Here is a 16,008-nt window from a genome sequence, read left to right as displayed (position 1 = left end):
TTCATAATTATCACATGTGCCCCCAGTTTTATGGAGAAAGAAAGCAAATCTTTGAGAGTTTACGTGACTGGCCCAGGACTTCACAGCTAATTAAAGGCTGAATTTTGAACCTCGGCTTCCCAGCCCCCATCCGGCCTTGGATCCAGGATGCCGGGTTAGCAAGGATGCTTAGAGGAGGATGAATCCCCAAACACCCAGGCCTTTGCCCTCGGGATTGGTTCTAAAATTAGCAACGATGACTAGTCTGCACAGCTTGGAATTGTTCTCCCGGGGAGAGGTGGCTGAGTTCTGTTTGTAAACTGCTCCCAGGAAGCCGGAGCTGCTGGGGAGACTCTGGCAAGTTGTGGGGAAAGGCTCCCTTCAGGGCTGGTTTCTACACCACGAGGCAGAAAAGCTTGTCCCGGGTGTGGGGGACGAGACCACTGGCGCAGAAAAATCAGGGAGATTCCTCAAGGTAGAAGCAGAGAGGAATCTATCATGATCTCGAAAGGAAGTATCCTTCCCACAAGCAGTCCAACAAGGTGGGATGTGCGCTAGGCCCCCTCCCCAAATTAACAATCAGAGACATCTTCAGATACAAAGAGGAGGCATTTGTTTAGTCCCTGCAGGGAGAGGCCCGAGCCCGCCCAGGAGACAACTCAGCTCCAAGCCAGAAATGGTAAAGCTGGTTAAATAGGGAAAGACCCAAGTCTTTTCATTGGATGGACTAAAAGGAAGTAACCAGCATTGACCAATGGTCACCAATGTCTGCTTCCTGTGGTCCCATAATTTCCTGTCACTTCCTGAAGCTCAGACCAAAGTTCTGACCTTTCTTGCACTAGGCTTCAGGATCATGTGACTTCCTGCAACCTGGGCCTAAGGCTCAAACTTGGGATCCTGTGATTTAGGCCTAAGGTCTGATCCACTCCATCCCATATGCTTTTCTGGTCTCCTTCATTCCCTGTAGGCTGCACCTTTGCCCTGATTAGTCAGGACAATGACCTCACATTCTAAGTCAGAAATGAGGAAAAACTTCTAACCAACCACATTTTTAGGATGACTAAATTACCTTCTATGGGAGTTTTAATGCCACGGTGGCCCAACTTCCTGTCACAAAAAAAAGGTCCCACTCCTTGTAAACCATGTGATTTCTGGAGAAAGAAACCCGGCCCGGGGGCCCAGCGGCCTTCCCTCAACTTTTAGAACACTGTCTCCATCTGTGAGACAGCTTTCGCAATTGTGAGGATAAGTTCCGATTATCGTCCAAGTCAAGAGTTCCATTTCTTGGGTGAACATCTGCTTGGTTCTTTTCCACCTCTCAAGAGACTCCCAGATATTCCACTCTGATGGGCTTTTACAGACAAAAGTTCTCAACTTCATTATCATCGAACGTAGGGTTTTGTTTGCATGTTTGTTTGTTTTTTGAGATGGGATTTTAGTTACTCTACTTCTCATTGATGACTAAGGATGGAGGCCAGATCAGAGAAAGGACTGTGGGAAGGACGCTTTTTTAAAAGAAAGACATGAGACTCTTTGTTAGTGAATGCCTATGATATATTTATCAACATCAGACAGCTCCTGAATAACCTGGACCTAGGAATTTCCTTCCTTTCTATACATTAATTATCATTTGTGCAAATAATCAACAAATATTTATTAAGTACCTTCTCCTGCCATGTTCTATGCTAATCATTAGGTATAGCATATAAAAAAGACAGTTTCTGTTCTCAAGGAACTCACAGAAATGGAGAAGATGACATGCGAACAATTGCAGAAACACGTTATAGATAGAATAAATTAGAGACGATCCCAGAGGAAAGATGCTAAAGTTAAAACAAACAACCAACCAAAAAAAGACCAGGGAAGACTTCTTGAAAAAGGTAGAGTTTTAGCTGAGATGTGAAGAAAACCAAGAGGTGAAGCTGAAGAAGGAAAGAATCAATTAGGGGAAATATCCCAAGGGGAGAGAGAAAAATGTTATGTTCTGGGATCCTCAGCGGAGTCACTCCATTCATGAGTATGTAAAGGGAACAAAGCAGAAAAGATTGTAAGTGTAGGAAGGGACTAAGATATGTAGGGCTTTAAAAAGCCAAACAGAGGATTTAATATAAGATTCTGCAGTTAATAAGGAGATTTTGGAATTGTTTATTGAATTGAGAAGGAAAATGGGATGACATGATCAGACCTGAGCTTTAGGAAGATCAATTTAACAATTGTGTCGAGGATGGGCTGGTAGCCAGATGTACAGTGATCGGCGCACTGGACTTGGAATAGAAGACTCATCTTCATGAGTCCAAGCCTCAAACATTCACTAGCTGGTCAAGTCATTTAACCCCATGCTTCAGTTCCTCATGTGTAAAACGATCTGGAAAAGGAAACCTCAGATAGGGTCATGAAGAGTTAAATATTATTGAAATGATTAAACCACCATAACAATAACCACAAGAAGAGCTTGCACCGGAGCAGGAAGAAATTTGAGTCCAAGAGACCAACCAAAATGCTGTTGTTGTAGTCCAGGAATGAGGTGGCACCTGCACCAGGGGAGGGCCGTTTCAGAGGAAAGAAGAGGGCAGGTCTGAGAGGTGTCATCAAGGAAGAAATAATGGATGTGACAACTGCGAGGACGTTGGGGGAGAGGGAGCTTGCAGAGTGAGGATTTGAGGATTACACCTGAAATGCAACTCCGGGTAACTAAGGGAAATAAGGGAAAAGGGAGGGCTTGGGGGAGAAATAATGAATTAAGTTTAGAGTGTGTTGAGTTTAAGATATCTACATTGAGAGATCCATCAGGCACTTGGCGGTGTGAGACTAGAGGTCAACAGAGAGAGTAGGGCTAGACAAATAGGTCTAAAAATCATTTCCATAAAGAAAATAAATTAATCCATGAGAGCAACAAGCGAAATAGTAAAAGAGAAGAGGTTTGGGAAAGAGCCTTGGAGGATAGCCGTGGTAGGTAGACTCAGTTTGGATGTAAATCCATCAAAAGCATGTCCGACTCTTTTTGATCCCGTTTGGGTTTTCTTAACAAAGATACCGCCATTTCCTTCTGCAGATCATTTTGTAGATGAGGAAACTGAGGCAAACAGAGTTAAATGACTTTCTTAGGGTTACACAACTTGTGTGTGAGACTAGATTTGAATTTCAGAAGAGGAATCTTTCTAATTCCAAGTCCAGAGCCGTCAGAAGGAGCAGAACCAAGAAAAAGTAGTGTAATGAAAACTAGAGAGAAAGCAATATTTAGGAAGGTGATCAACAGATAAAAGGTTTAAGAGAAGACAAGAAAGATGCAGAAGGATTAAAAACAGTAGCAATGAAACTCCTACACATCATCCCCAACCTGAGATAGACTATCCCACAAACCTAGTAAGATCTATAAGAAAAGAAGGCTCCGAATACAATGATGATGAGGAACACATGGCCAATGCTACCCACAAATCTGGTACTAGAGAACCTGGAAAATCCTTATTTCCTGTGGAATTTTGGCTTAGCTTGTCCCAGGCTAGGCTGAGCAGGCCTCCACAATTCAGTTCTCAATTGCCAGGACTTCTTCCCTCTGTACTCCGTAGCTCATCCTCTTCCTGCTTCCAGAGGTCCAACTTCTGGAATTTTTTTCCATCCTTAAGCAATTGCCTTTCTGTGTTCTTATCTGCCTGGAGTGAGTGTTTCTGGTCCCTTAACTGGGCTTTGAGGTTTCTCAAACTGACTAGTAGATCCTCTGCCAGATGCCATTGCCAGTACATTTTCCTCCCTTCCCTTTCCCCCCAAGAAGTGAAGAGCTTGCTTCTTCTTTGACTACTGGTTCCTGCCTCCACTGCTTCTGATTGACTGGACTATACTTTTCTTTATTTTATTAAAAAAATTTTTTTTTATTAATAGTTTTTATTTACCAGATATATGATGGGTAGTTTTACAACATTGACAATTGTCAAACCTTTTGTTCTAATTTTTCCCTCCTTCCCTCCTCCCCCAGATGGCAGGTTGACCAATACATGTTCAATATATTAAAGTATAAATTAAATACAATATATGTATACATTGGACTATACTTTTCAAAGGTCACCCAGGGATGAGCCCAATTATTCTTCTTCTGATGATATTGGGCCTAGCAGCTAGATGGCACAGAGACTAGAGTGCTGGGCCTGCAGTCAGGAAAACCCTAGTTCAAATCTGATCTTAAAAACAAACTGTGTGACCCTGGCCAAGTCACTTACCTTTTGGCCTCAGTTTCTTCATTTGTAAAAATGAACTAGAGAAGGAAATAGCAAACCATTCCAGGGATATTGGTCCTTTTTAACTCAATCCAGGTAGTTGTTTGTATTTCATAAAGATGTCATCAGGCCATGGCGGCATTTTTAACTAGTTTAACACCTTAAAAGCCTGTTTCTGTGTAGGTTCTGGGTTTTCAACAATCAGAGGCCCTTTATACTAAGAACTATTGTATTTGAGATTTGTCTTAATTTCCTTCTCTCAATCCTTCTTCAGTGTGGGCTGCTTTAAACCAAGACCAAACCTGTATATTCTCCTCTGATTATTTCTCTGGCAATCTTTCAAATAGTGCCTTTAGGGAAGACCCTTATATAGTTGAGTATACTCCAAAAGTTCTAGGGGAATTTCTCTCGCTACTACATGCACTCAATTGGCTGTGGGCCCTGGTACCCAGAGGAAGTTGATACTATGCTTAGCATAGTGCCTCCAACACAGAGTAAATGCTTAATAAATATGCTTGTCCATTTGGTTTGACTAAAATATCACTTTGTTAACCACAAAGAACTTCTGTCTGGGGTCCACTATCCATTTTTTCTTCCCATGCTCTATGCATACCTCTATACCTTCCTGATATGATGGACTATCTAAAAGCAACATGATGTTATCTAAAGAGCTTCACAATACTTGGGGTTAAGCCCCAGCTCTGCCACTGATAGATTGTGTCATCTCAGGAAAATCATTTAGCCAAGACTTAGTTTACTCATTTATTAAAACTGACAATGCTAAGTAATCGCTAAGTTTCCTGTTAGCTCTAATAGTCTACAATTTTGTCTTTCAAATTGACTCATAGACTCTTCATAAAAGGCTAAGACAGCACTAGTTTAAGAGCCAGAACAGGGACAAGTTCCCAAGTGATGACTGGACAAAGATACAATGAAGTAGCATAGATTAGGAAATGGCTATCAGTTTTCTTGTTTCTAATATGATGGGCTGCCCTTGGCCTTTGTAAAAATGCCCTTTCATGATGTGTAAGGATAATTTATTTCCTACTTAAGGTGCTTTCAATTTGGTTTGATTTCTGTGGATAGCTAGGAAGCTTGCTCTATAATAATTTAGGAATATATTTTATTGTTAATCTCCCCTTCTAAACCTCATCTCCAGGGAACAAAAGGAACAAAGCAGGGGAGGGTGGAGATGGATACAATAATAACTGACTTTCCTTTACAGGTGCCTGCTGAAAATCAAGGCTATAAAGGGGATTTAGATGAAGCTAGGGGGAGAATTCTTAACCAAACAAGGGATAGAAGAGATCACAAAAGATAAAATAGATAAAAATTTGGATTACATGAAGTTAAAAGGCTGTTTCATGAGTAAATTAATGTAGCCAAGATAAAAAGGGAAACTCAATTGGGAAGTATTTGTATCAAGTATCTCTCTTAAGGGTTTAATATCCAAGATATATAGGGAATTAACACACATATATAAGGCCAAGAATCATTCCCCAGTGGATGATTGGTCAAAGGATATGAACAAATTGTTCACCAAATAAGAATTGAAAACTACTAACAATTTTATGAAAGATTGCTCCAAATCCCTTATATTAAGAAAAATGAATATCAAAACAACTCTGAGGTTTCATCTCACATCTAACAAATTGACAACAATAAGAAATGGTAAAAATATTTAATACTGGAACTGCTACACACTGAAACATCTAGTAGTGCTATGAATTAGCCCAACCATTCTGAAAAACAATTTGGAATTATATCTAAAGGGGGAATGAAAATGTACATATTCTTTGACCCAGAGATTCTGCTGCTCGACTTTTTTTTTCTCCAGAGGAGAAAGATAGAAAGAAAACTTCCATATATTACCAAAAAATTTATAGAGCTTTTTGTAGTAGCAATGAATCTGAAATAACAATAGGTGCACAGTGATCAGAGAAAAACAAATCAAATCATAGCAATGAATATAATAAATATAATATAATAATATAATTTCTGTGGTATAAGAAATGTAAATATGAAAAATTCAAAAAAATGTGGGAAGGTATAAATGAACTGGTACAGAGTGGAATATCTATAAAAAATAAAATTATATATATCATTAATATAACAATATAAATGGAGAAAGCAACAAAAAAAAAAAAAAAATGAGAAATGTATGTAATGACCAAGCTTGGCCCTGAACAAGACTTGTGATAATGTGCCTCCTTCCCTTTTTAGATGTAAGGGACTTTGTTGCTGTTGTTCATGTCTTCTCTCATGTCTGACTTTTTTGACACTCCCCTTGGGCTTTTTGGTCAAAGATACTGAAGTGGTTTGCCATTTCCTTTTCCAGATTATTTTACAGATATAGAAACTGAGGCAAAGAGGGTTAAGTGACTTACCCAGAATCACACAATAGCAAGTAACTGATGCTGAACTCGGGAAGATGTCTTCTTGATTTCAGACATGTTACTCTATCCAATGTGCCATTAGCTGCTGTAGACATGGGATTACAAGTGTGGAATATTTCATGTCCTATCAGGTACAGTTGGCATATTGGTTTTTCTTTACTTTTAAAAATCACTTTTTAAGAGAGGGCTGCAAGGTAGGGGCAAGTAGACAGTGCATTAAATAGAATCTCAAGCTCTGGAATCAGGAAGACCTAAATTCAAATATGTCCTCAGATGCTTACCAGTTGTGCGATCCTGGGCAAGTCAGTTAATTCTGTTTGTCTCAGTTTCTTCATCTGTAAAATGAGTTGGAAAAGAAAATGGCAAGATACTTCAATATCTTTGCTAAGAAAACACCAAAAAAGAATGCCAAATACAGAAGGAATGAAAATGTCCATGCTCTTTGCCCCAGAAATTCTGTTGCTAGGCTTTTTCTTCTCCACAAAGGAGAAAAATGGAAAGAAAACTTCCATATATTACAAAAAATTCATAGTACTTTTTATAGTAGTAAAAAATTGGAAACAACATAGGTACAGAGTGACCAGAGAAAAACAAAACAAATCATGGCATTGAATATTACTATACCATGAGAAACGTAAAATAAAAAAACATTTTTAAATGTGTGCATGGTATAAATGAACTGGCACATATTGGAACTGAAACGACTGGCTTAACAAGAAACTGGTTAGGGAAGAGGGGAGATATATTTAGAAGTGAATGTGATATAAAAACAGAGATATCAATAAAATTTAAGAGAAGGCAGCATGGGAAAAGAGTACTGACTCTAGTCAGAGGCTCTGGGTTCAAATTCTGCCTCTGGTGTTTACTCAGCATATGACTTTGTACATGTCCCCTAGCATCAGTTTCTATTTGTAAGTTCCCTTCCAACTCTTAATCAATAAATCATGAGATAGTGGGATTGGCTGATAATATGATTCAAAAGTAAAAGTGATTTAAGAACAATTACTAAGCCTGAATCAAAGCCATAATAAATGGAAATGATTATATCATTTGTATGTAACATAACCTTCAGGAAGAGGATTCCCCATCCTCATTCCAGCAGCTACTTCCTCCCTTGGCTTTTTTCTCTCCCTTACAAATTCCAATGCAGATCAGCTGGCAAGTTTACAGGCGACGCCTTTAGCAGAAAATGATTGAGATTTTAATGGGGTAAAGACAGTCACCAATCTAGTAAAGGCCTGAATAGGGTAGGATTTTAGCAAGAATATTTAGGACTATTTAGAAAAGGAGCCTCTTTCCAAAGCCTTCCCAGATATTTCCAGTTCAGTGACTGTCCCTACCTCTGCTGCTGTCCTAAACTGTGGTTCCTACAGGTAGCCAAGCAGCTCAATTTTAATGTTTCTATGAGAATGAGATTTCAAATTGCTACTAAATCTATGAATAACTCTGAAAAACTAATAATGGTCACTGAGAATAGATCATGGAATATATGTGGAGATTAGAATTGTCCAACAATAAAAGAGATTGAGGGAAAGCTTTGAGCTCATGTCACTTTATTGAGAAGTCCATGATTTCCTCTAATGGCATGGGCCTCAGATTTTCCTGATTACTTGAGATGCCTCTAGTCTGCAGGACTTGTTTTTATAGAATTGAAACCCAAATACTGTAAAAGAGGCATGGTAAAATACAAATCTCATTGGTTGATAGATCTTGTTCTTGAGGGCCAAAAATAACACATCAGTGGGGTTCAGAGGAGTGATGTCACAGGCTGGGTGAAGCAAGGGAATCTTCATTGACTAAATAATCATAAAATGGTCATAAGAGAGAATGGCCAAAAATGAGTTGGGGGTCTTTCCAAAGAATAAAGGCATCCTACCCATGCTTGGTTTGGACATGGAATTTGAGTGAAATAGCATGGAGATACCTTTGTCAGCATTCTTGTGGTTCTGCAAGTGAACCTTAAAACTAATAAGCAAATAGTCAATCATTAAAGTTTGAGGTGGACCTCAAAGGCTACTACAACTATCTGTATATGATAATGTAAAATGTCAAACTGATTAATAGAGAATGGAATAGAGTAGGGATCCAAAGGAATCATTTTTCACTCATACCTCCTTTCTCTAGGCCAGGGATTTTTCACCACTTTTATGTCATGGACCTTTCTTCACCCCCTGGTAATACCTGTGGTTGGTTGCTTGAATGTTGTTCTTTGTTCTTGGGAAAAACTCAAAATGGCATCACTATGTTGGGGTCAAAGTACAGTGTGTCCAACTGTGACCGATCAGATCAATAGAAACTCAAGAAGGATCTGCCACAGGTCACCACAAAGGTGCTACTTGAGAATCCTTTCTCAGAATAATGTTTGTAAATACTTGAAGGAATTGCAAAATTTCAGTTAGAGATTAATAAAAATAAAGATGCTTTTTTTTTTTTTCATCCAAGTTCATGGACCCTCTGAAATCTATGACTTTACAGGATAAGAGTCCCATTTCTTTTCCTTTTTTTTTTTTTTAAGTGTTTTATTTTCAAAACATATACATAGTTTTCAATATTCACCCTTGCAAAACTTTGTTCCAAATTTTTTTCTCCCTCTCTACCCTTCCCCTCCCACTTGCCCCACAGGCAAGTAATCCAATATATGTTAAACATGTGCAATTCTTCTATATACATTTCCACAATTATTATGCTGCATAAGAAAAATCAGATCAAAAAGGAAGAAAAATGAGAAAGAAAACAAAATGCAAGCAAATAACAAAACAAAAAAGGGAAAATATTGTGTTGTGATCCATATTCAGTCCCCACAGTCTTTTCTCTGAGTGCAGATGATTCTCTGTTAAGGACCAGGCCTAGGTGAAGGGGCAGGTCAATTCTCTGAGAGCCTCCACAGCTGTGAATCATAAACTTGAAAGAATTGCAAAGCAGCCTTTACTGACACAGGTGTTGCTTGTGGATTGGGAATGAAATAAATTGGAGGCAGAGGGAAGAGGAGAGAGGTCAGAAAACACAACAACCTCTCAGTCTCCTTGTATCCTCCTCCTCCTCCTCCTCCTCCTCCTCCTCCTCCTCCTCCTCCTCCTCCTCCTCCTCCTCCTCCTTCTCCTCCTCCTCCTCCTCCTCCTCCTCCTCCTCCTCCTCCTCCTCCTCCTCTTCCTCCTCCTCCTCCTCCTCTTCTTCTCACATGAAGAGATCCATTCTACAGGTCTGAGTTAGAACTCCAGCAGCCATTGACAGGTGGCAGGTGATCACAATTGATCATCACATAGTCTTCTTGTTGTTGTGTATAATGATCTCTTAGTTCTGCTCATTTCACTTAGCATCAGTTCATGCAAGTCTCTCCAGGCCTCTCTTAAATCATCCTGCTGATTGTTTCTTTCTTTCTTTTTTTTTTTTTTAACTTTTTAAAAAATAGTTTTATATGCATATATAATACAATAAAAATAGTATTATATGCATGGGCAACCCTACAACATTGACAATTGCCAAACCCTTTGCTCCAATTTTTCCCCTCCCTCCTCCCCACCCCCAGATAGCAGGTTGATCAATACATGTTACATATGTTAAAGTATAAGTTAAATACAATATATGTAAACATGTCCAAACAGTTATTTTGTTGCACAAAAAGAATAGGACTTTAAAACAGTGTACAATTACCCTGTGAAGGAAATAAAAAATGCAGGCGGACAAAATTGCCCAGAGTTCTTTCACTGGGTGTAGCTGGTTCAGTTCATTACTGGTCTATTGGAACTGATTTGGTTCATTTCGTTGTTGAAAATGGCCACATCCATCAAAATTGATCATCATATAGTATTGTTGTTGATGTATACAACGATCTCCTGGTCTTGCTCATTTCATTCAACATCAATTCATATAAATCTCTCCAGGCCTTTCTGAAATCGTCCTGCTGGTCATTTCTTACATAACAATAATATTCCATAATATTCATATACCACAATTTATTCAGCCATTCTCCAATTGATGGGCATCCATTCATTTTCCTGTTTCTGACCACTACAAAGAGGGCTGCCACAAACATTCTTGCACATACAGGTCCCTCTCCCTTCTTTAAGACCTCTTTGGAATATTGGTCCAGTGGAGACACTGCTGGATCAAAGGTATACACAGTTTGATAGATCTTTGGGCATAGTTCCATTTTGAAGAGCCTCATTTCTAAGCAGAGAGGTCAGATACTGCTTGGGCAGAATGGTGGAAGTAATATTAGAAACAATCATTGTGCTGGGTATTTTGCCTTAATTATTTTTCTTTTTCAAAAGACAACGTTTAATTTTGAGGAAAGTAAGAGAGAAAAAAAAGGGATATTTCAAGAAATGATTGTAGTATAAAAACAAAGGCATTTATGAAATTGTTTTTTAAGCTCAATAGATGCCCCAGTGAGAAAAAATTCTAGACATATTGCCTTCGAAAAAGAGTGAGACTTAAACAAGGAGGATAGCAGGCTGGAAATTCTGCAGTCTTGGAAGGAAAGTTTGCATTCTCAATTTGATTGAATTCAGTTAGCTTTTATTGACTTATTGTATTTTATATGCTCCATGCTGTGGGATACAAAAGAAGACACAATGATTACCCTAAAGGAATTTGAAGTTGTGTTGGATACAACATATCCTGAGCTAAGTATGTGCAAGGCATGCAAGGTCTTGTGTATAATTAAATGCCAAAAGAGGACATATAGTAGTAAGTCTATTAAGGAGTTCAGAGAGGGAGGATGGGACTTAGAGACAGGATTAAAAAGGTAGATAAAAGCAAGGAGCATAGAATATTCTGGGAAGTATGGTATATATTGGGGAAAGAGGAGGGAGGGGGAGAAAAGGAGAACTGAACAATATATTCCAGATTTGGTAGAGAAAAAAAATTCAAAATGGATTTTTAAAGATCTATTCTGTCACTTCCTTTGCTCTTAGGATAAATGAAAGATTTTCCTATTTAATATCTAGCTAAGTGGGCCATAGTGCACAGAGCCCTAGTTAAGGAGTCAGGAAGACTTATCTTCCTGAGTTCAAATCCAGCTTTGGACACTTAGTAGCTGTGTGATCCTGGACAAGTCACTTAACCCCATTTACCTCACTTTCCTCATATATAAAAATGAGCTGGAGAAGAAAGGTGTCTTTGCTGAGAAAATCCCAAATGGGGTTGTGAAGAATTGGGAACTCCTGAAAAATCCTAAATAGGAAAGAATTAGAAACCACTGAGGAAAAAAAAAAAAAAAACAACTATTCTCCCAACTATAATTTATGCAGAGGTAAAGTTTGCTTTGGGAAGCTCACAAAGTAAATGGCTGGAGAAGGAAATAGCAAACTACTTCATTGTCTTTGCCAAGAAAATCCCAAATGGGATTGTAAAGAATTAGAAACTACTGAAAAAAAAAAAAAAAAAAACCCTGAAAAATCCCAGATGGGGTCATAAAGGTTTGGAAAACACTGGGGGAAAAATTCTTCTTCCAACTGTAATCTGTGCAAAGGGAAAGTTTGCTTTGGGAAGCCCACAAAGTAAATGGCAATCTGCTAATTCATTAATGTTCTAGTGCTCAGAAGATAGCTTCCTTTTCTTCCTGTTCTTCAGTGACAAATGGATATTAAGCAAACTTTTTCCAATAGGAAGTTATCATATTTTGCCTTGTTTTTCTTTACATTTTTTTTCATTTAATCAGATAACAGGATGAAGAAACATATGCTATAAAATCTCAAAAGTCACATGAGTCTAGAGGGTCTGTGATTTGCTTTGGTTAAGGAAATACATATAAGCTTCAAGATAACAGAACCGTGTAGTATTCACAGATCTACCAAAGTTTAAAACTGTGGAAAGGACCTCAATGGCCTTGGAATCTCTGCTTTTAATCCTAGCGAGTCCCTTCTCTAGCATCCCCCTGTGCATTCTTCTAGAAAATCTTCAAATAAGTATGAACTTAGTTACAATCAAACATTTGAATACACAAACAAAAAATAAGAAATAATCAACACAAACTGTAAGCTCCTTTATTTTTGATTTGTTCTAGAATACAAACCTTAATTTTAACAACAGAATAATAAAAACACTCGGCTTTTTTCTGTGCCTCCTTCTGATTTTTATTTATTCTGTTTTTTTTCTTCAGATGTTGTTGCTGTTATTACGACTTACATAGTTGAAGTCAGTGTGTAAGTTGATCTAATTTTTCTTTATTGTGAATCACTTCATATGTCTTCTCATATTTCTTTGTGTTCTTAATATTTTCTATTTCCTATGGCAGAACAATATTTTATTATGTTCATATTTGCTCAGTCATTCCCCAGGCATCGGCACACGTAGATTATTTCCAATTTTTTACTATTGTAAATAATACTGGTACAAATACACTCATACAGAAAGGTATTTTTCTTCCCTTTTCAACAACATCATTAGGATATAGTCCACATAGTGATATTACTGCTTTGTAGTTCTTACTACATAATGCCACACTGGTATGATGATACATTTCTAAAAGACAAATTTGTAGAATCAAATTTTACTCATTTTTTAGTGTGTATCCAACTCCAGTCCATTTTTCTCTGAAAATTTCCCTAAATTAGCCTTACCCATAGTGAAATATCATTTTCTTCAACTCATATAGCATTTATGTGTAGCTATTTCTTTTTTTTATTTTATTTAGAATTTTTTTCCACAGTATATATGCATGAGTAATTTTTTTTTATAATATTATCCCTTGTATTCATTTTTCCAGATTTCCCCCTCCCTCCCTCTACTCCCTCCCCTAGATGACAGGCAATCCCATACATTTTACATGTGTTACAGTATAACCTAGATACAATATATGTGTGTAAATACCACTTTCTTGTTGCACATTAAGTATTAGATTCCGAAGGTATAAGTAACCTGGGTAGATAGACAGTAGTGCTAACAATTTACATTCACTTCCCAGTGTTCCTTCTCTGGGTGTAGTTATTTCTGTCCATCATTGATCAACTGGAAGTGAGTTGGATCTTCTTTATGTTGAAGATATCCTATGTGTAGCTATTTCAAATCAAAAGAAGCTCTTTGTCTATTTTTTACTTTGGTATTTCCCACAGTTGCCCAAGAAATACTTATTGAATTTGCTAATGCATTGTTGGTGGAGTTGGTGATCCAACAATTCTGGAGATCAATCAAACTACATATACTCTTTCAACCAGAAATACTGTTGCTAGATCTGTATCCCAAAGGTATCATAAAAAAGGGAAAAGAACCTATTGGTACAAAAATATTTATAGCAGCTCTTTTTGTAGTGGCAAAGAATTGGAAACTGAGAGAATGCACATAAATTGGGGAATAGTTTAAAAAGTTACAGTATATGAATGTAGTGGAATACTATTGGGCTATACAAAATGATGAGCAAATGTATTTCAGAAAAAAACTGGAAAGACTTACATAAACTGATGAAGTGAGCAGAACTAGAACATTTTACATAGTAACAACAACAACATTGTGTGATGATCAAACTATGATAGACTTAACTCTTCTTAGTAATACAAAGATCAGAGACAATTCCAAAAAGCTCATGATGGAAAATGCTGTGCAAACTCAGAGAAAGAACTGATGGAGTTTGAATGCAGATCAAAGAAAATTATTTTCATCTTTAATTGTCTTTTTCCTGTGGTTTTCTCCCTTTGTGCTGTTTTTTTTTTCAATGCATGACTAATATGGAAATATGTTTAATATGATTGCACATGTATAACCTCTATCAGATGGCTTGATGTCTTGGGGGGTGGGGGTAAGAGAAGAGAAGAAAAATCTGAATCTCAAAACTTTATAAAAATTAATGTTGAATTTTTTTTTTCTTTTTTTAAAGGCAATTATACCTCCAGCTCTCTCCTAATCTGTTGGAAAACTGCCGTGAATTCCCCCTCTAGGGCCTCAGGAAATTACTAATGGCATCCTTTAGCTTCAGGCTTGCAGACTAATTTTACCTCTCTGCCTTTGCCACCCAGCACCCACCTGCCTCAAACAGCTGTTCTTCAACCATTCCTAGCACTGGCTTTGGGTAAACAAATAAATCTTGTAGCTTTGGATATCCGATATACATCCGGCCACTTGATGGGTCTATTTAGTCCTTCACTGTCCACAGAGGTCATAAACTCCTTGCTTCCAACAAGGAGCTGTTCCTTCCTCTGCCTAAATAGCAACATAAGCAAGTATTTCCTGGTCTGTGTACCTAGAATGGGTCAGAAGCCCAATAGGAAGACTTTTATCCATCATCCTGATTTAGCCAAAGTTTTTCTTATAAATTATCATGTCTAAGGAAAAACCAGTCCACTGCAATCCTTTTCTTTTGTGGTTTGAGGACTGACTGAATTGTTTTATTGTTAGCTAGTTTGTACTAAGTTAAATCAATAAACTTCCTAGGTCTCCCTAGATTATTCCAGAGGTATGGCCTACCAGCTTTCTCCTCAGTAGTTACAGGACTCTGCCTATTGAAAAAGTAATGCTTATCTGGAGAAATGGTTTGATTTCCTTTTGACAAAATTTTAGTGCCCTTGAGCCTGTCATGGCTTAAATCAATATACTTAACGGCCTGAGATAAAATCTACTACCTTCCCCTCCATCCCTACCCCTCTTTCCTTCTTTTACAAAATCATAGAATATCAAATTAAAAGGGAGCTCAGAGATTGCCTCGTTTAGTAAGTGGCTGAATAGGAATTCCCTGTATAATATTCCCAATCCATCATCCTCCACTTGAAAATCTCCAGGAATGGGAAGTTCACTATTGAGATGACCCATTTTCTCCTTAAGGGTCTTTGAATTCTCCAGAGACTTGACATTGTTAAGGCATCTCCTTCTCCCTCTTCCTAACTCTTACCTAAGTGGCTGGAATTCATGAGCTTCCAGGTCCATGTGACTTCCAAATGCGGGTTCACAAACCATGGGCTAGAACTTGGGGTTCAGGAATTCTCCCTCTTCTCTGCCATACTCTGTAAATGTTTAACAACTGGCTCTCAAAAAAAAAAAAATGTTCCCAACATATACTTTTCAGTTTGTTCTGTTTCCTTAACGATCTTCATCACTTTCTTAAGTCAAACAATCAATAAAACAATAAATCAAGCTTGATTTTGTTGGCCAATTTCCAAGGGGTAAATGCTCACACTGAAAATGTAGACATCTCACTCTGGAGGTGGTTTAAACACCTTCCCAACTGCATAGGTAGCCAAATAAACAACTGTAAGTGCTTTTGCCCCAGAACATCCAGCAGTGGCAGCTCGGGGTGAGGTGGGGTGGGGGGTGGGAAGGGGCAGTGTGAGGTTATACTAACCCTTCCTCACCGGGACCAGATTATGCTCCCAGCTCTGCCTCTCTCTGGTCTGCTCACCTTTCTCAGGATCTCAGCCAAGAAAAGAGGTGTTTCATTGAAGCCCCTTTTCATAGTAATGCACAAAGGGAGTCTGACCTATAACAAACACTCTGTG

General features: G+C 38.1%; 1 long non-coding RNA gene across 1 annotated transcript in view; it reads left to right on the top strand.

Moving 5' to 3' along the window:
- Window positions 1-16,008, top strand: part of LOC141556377 (uncharacterized) — a 148,630-nt gene that overhangs the window by 99,313 nt on the left and 33,309 nt on the right. Inside the window, exon 2 of the long non-coding RNA XR_012486515.1 lies at window positions 12,687-12,729. This is a non-coding gene — a long non-coding RNA (uncharacterized LOC141556377). The remainder of the gene's footprint in view (window positions 1-12,686; window positions 12,730-16,008) is intronic.

This window comes from Sminthopsis crassicaudata, chromosome 2 (genome assembly GCF_048593235.1).
Source record: "Sminthopsis crassicaudata isolate SCR6 chromosome 2, ASM4859323v1, whole genome shotgun sequence".
NCBI lineage: Eukaryota > Metazoa > Chordata > Mammalia > Dasyuromorphia > Dasyuridae > Sminthopsis > Sminthopsis crassicaudata.
Note: the sequence above shows the minus strand (reverse complement) of the source record. Positions and strands in the feature narration are given on the sequence as shown.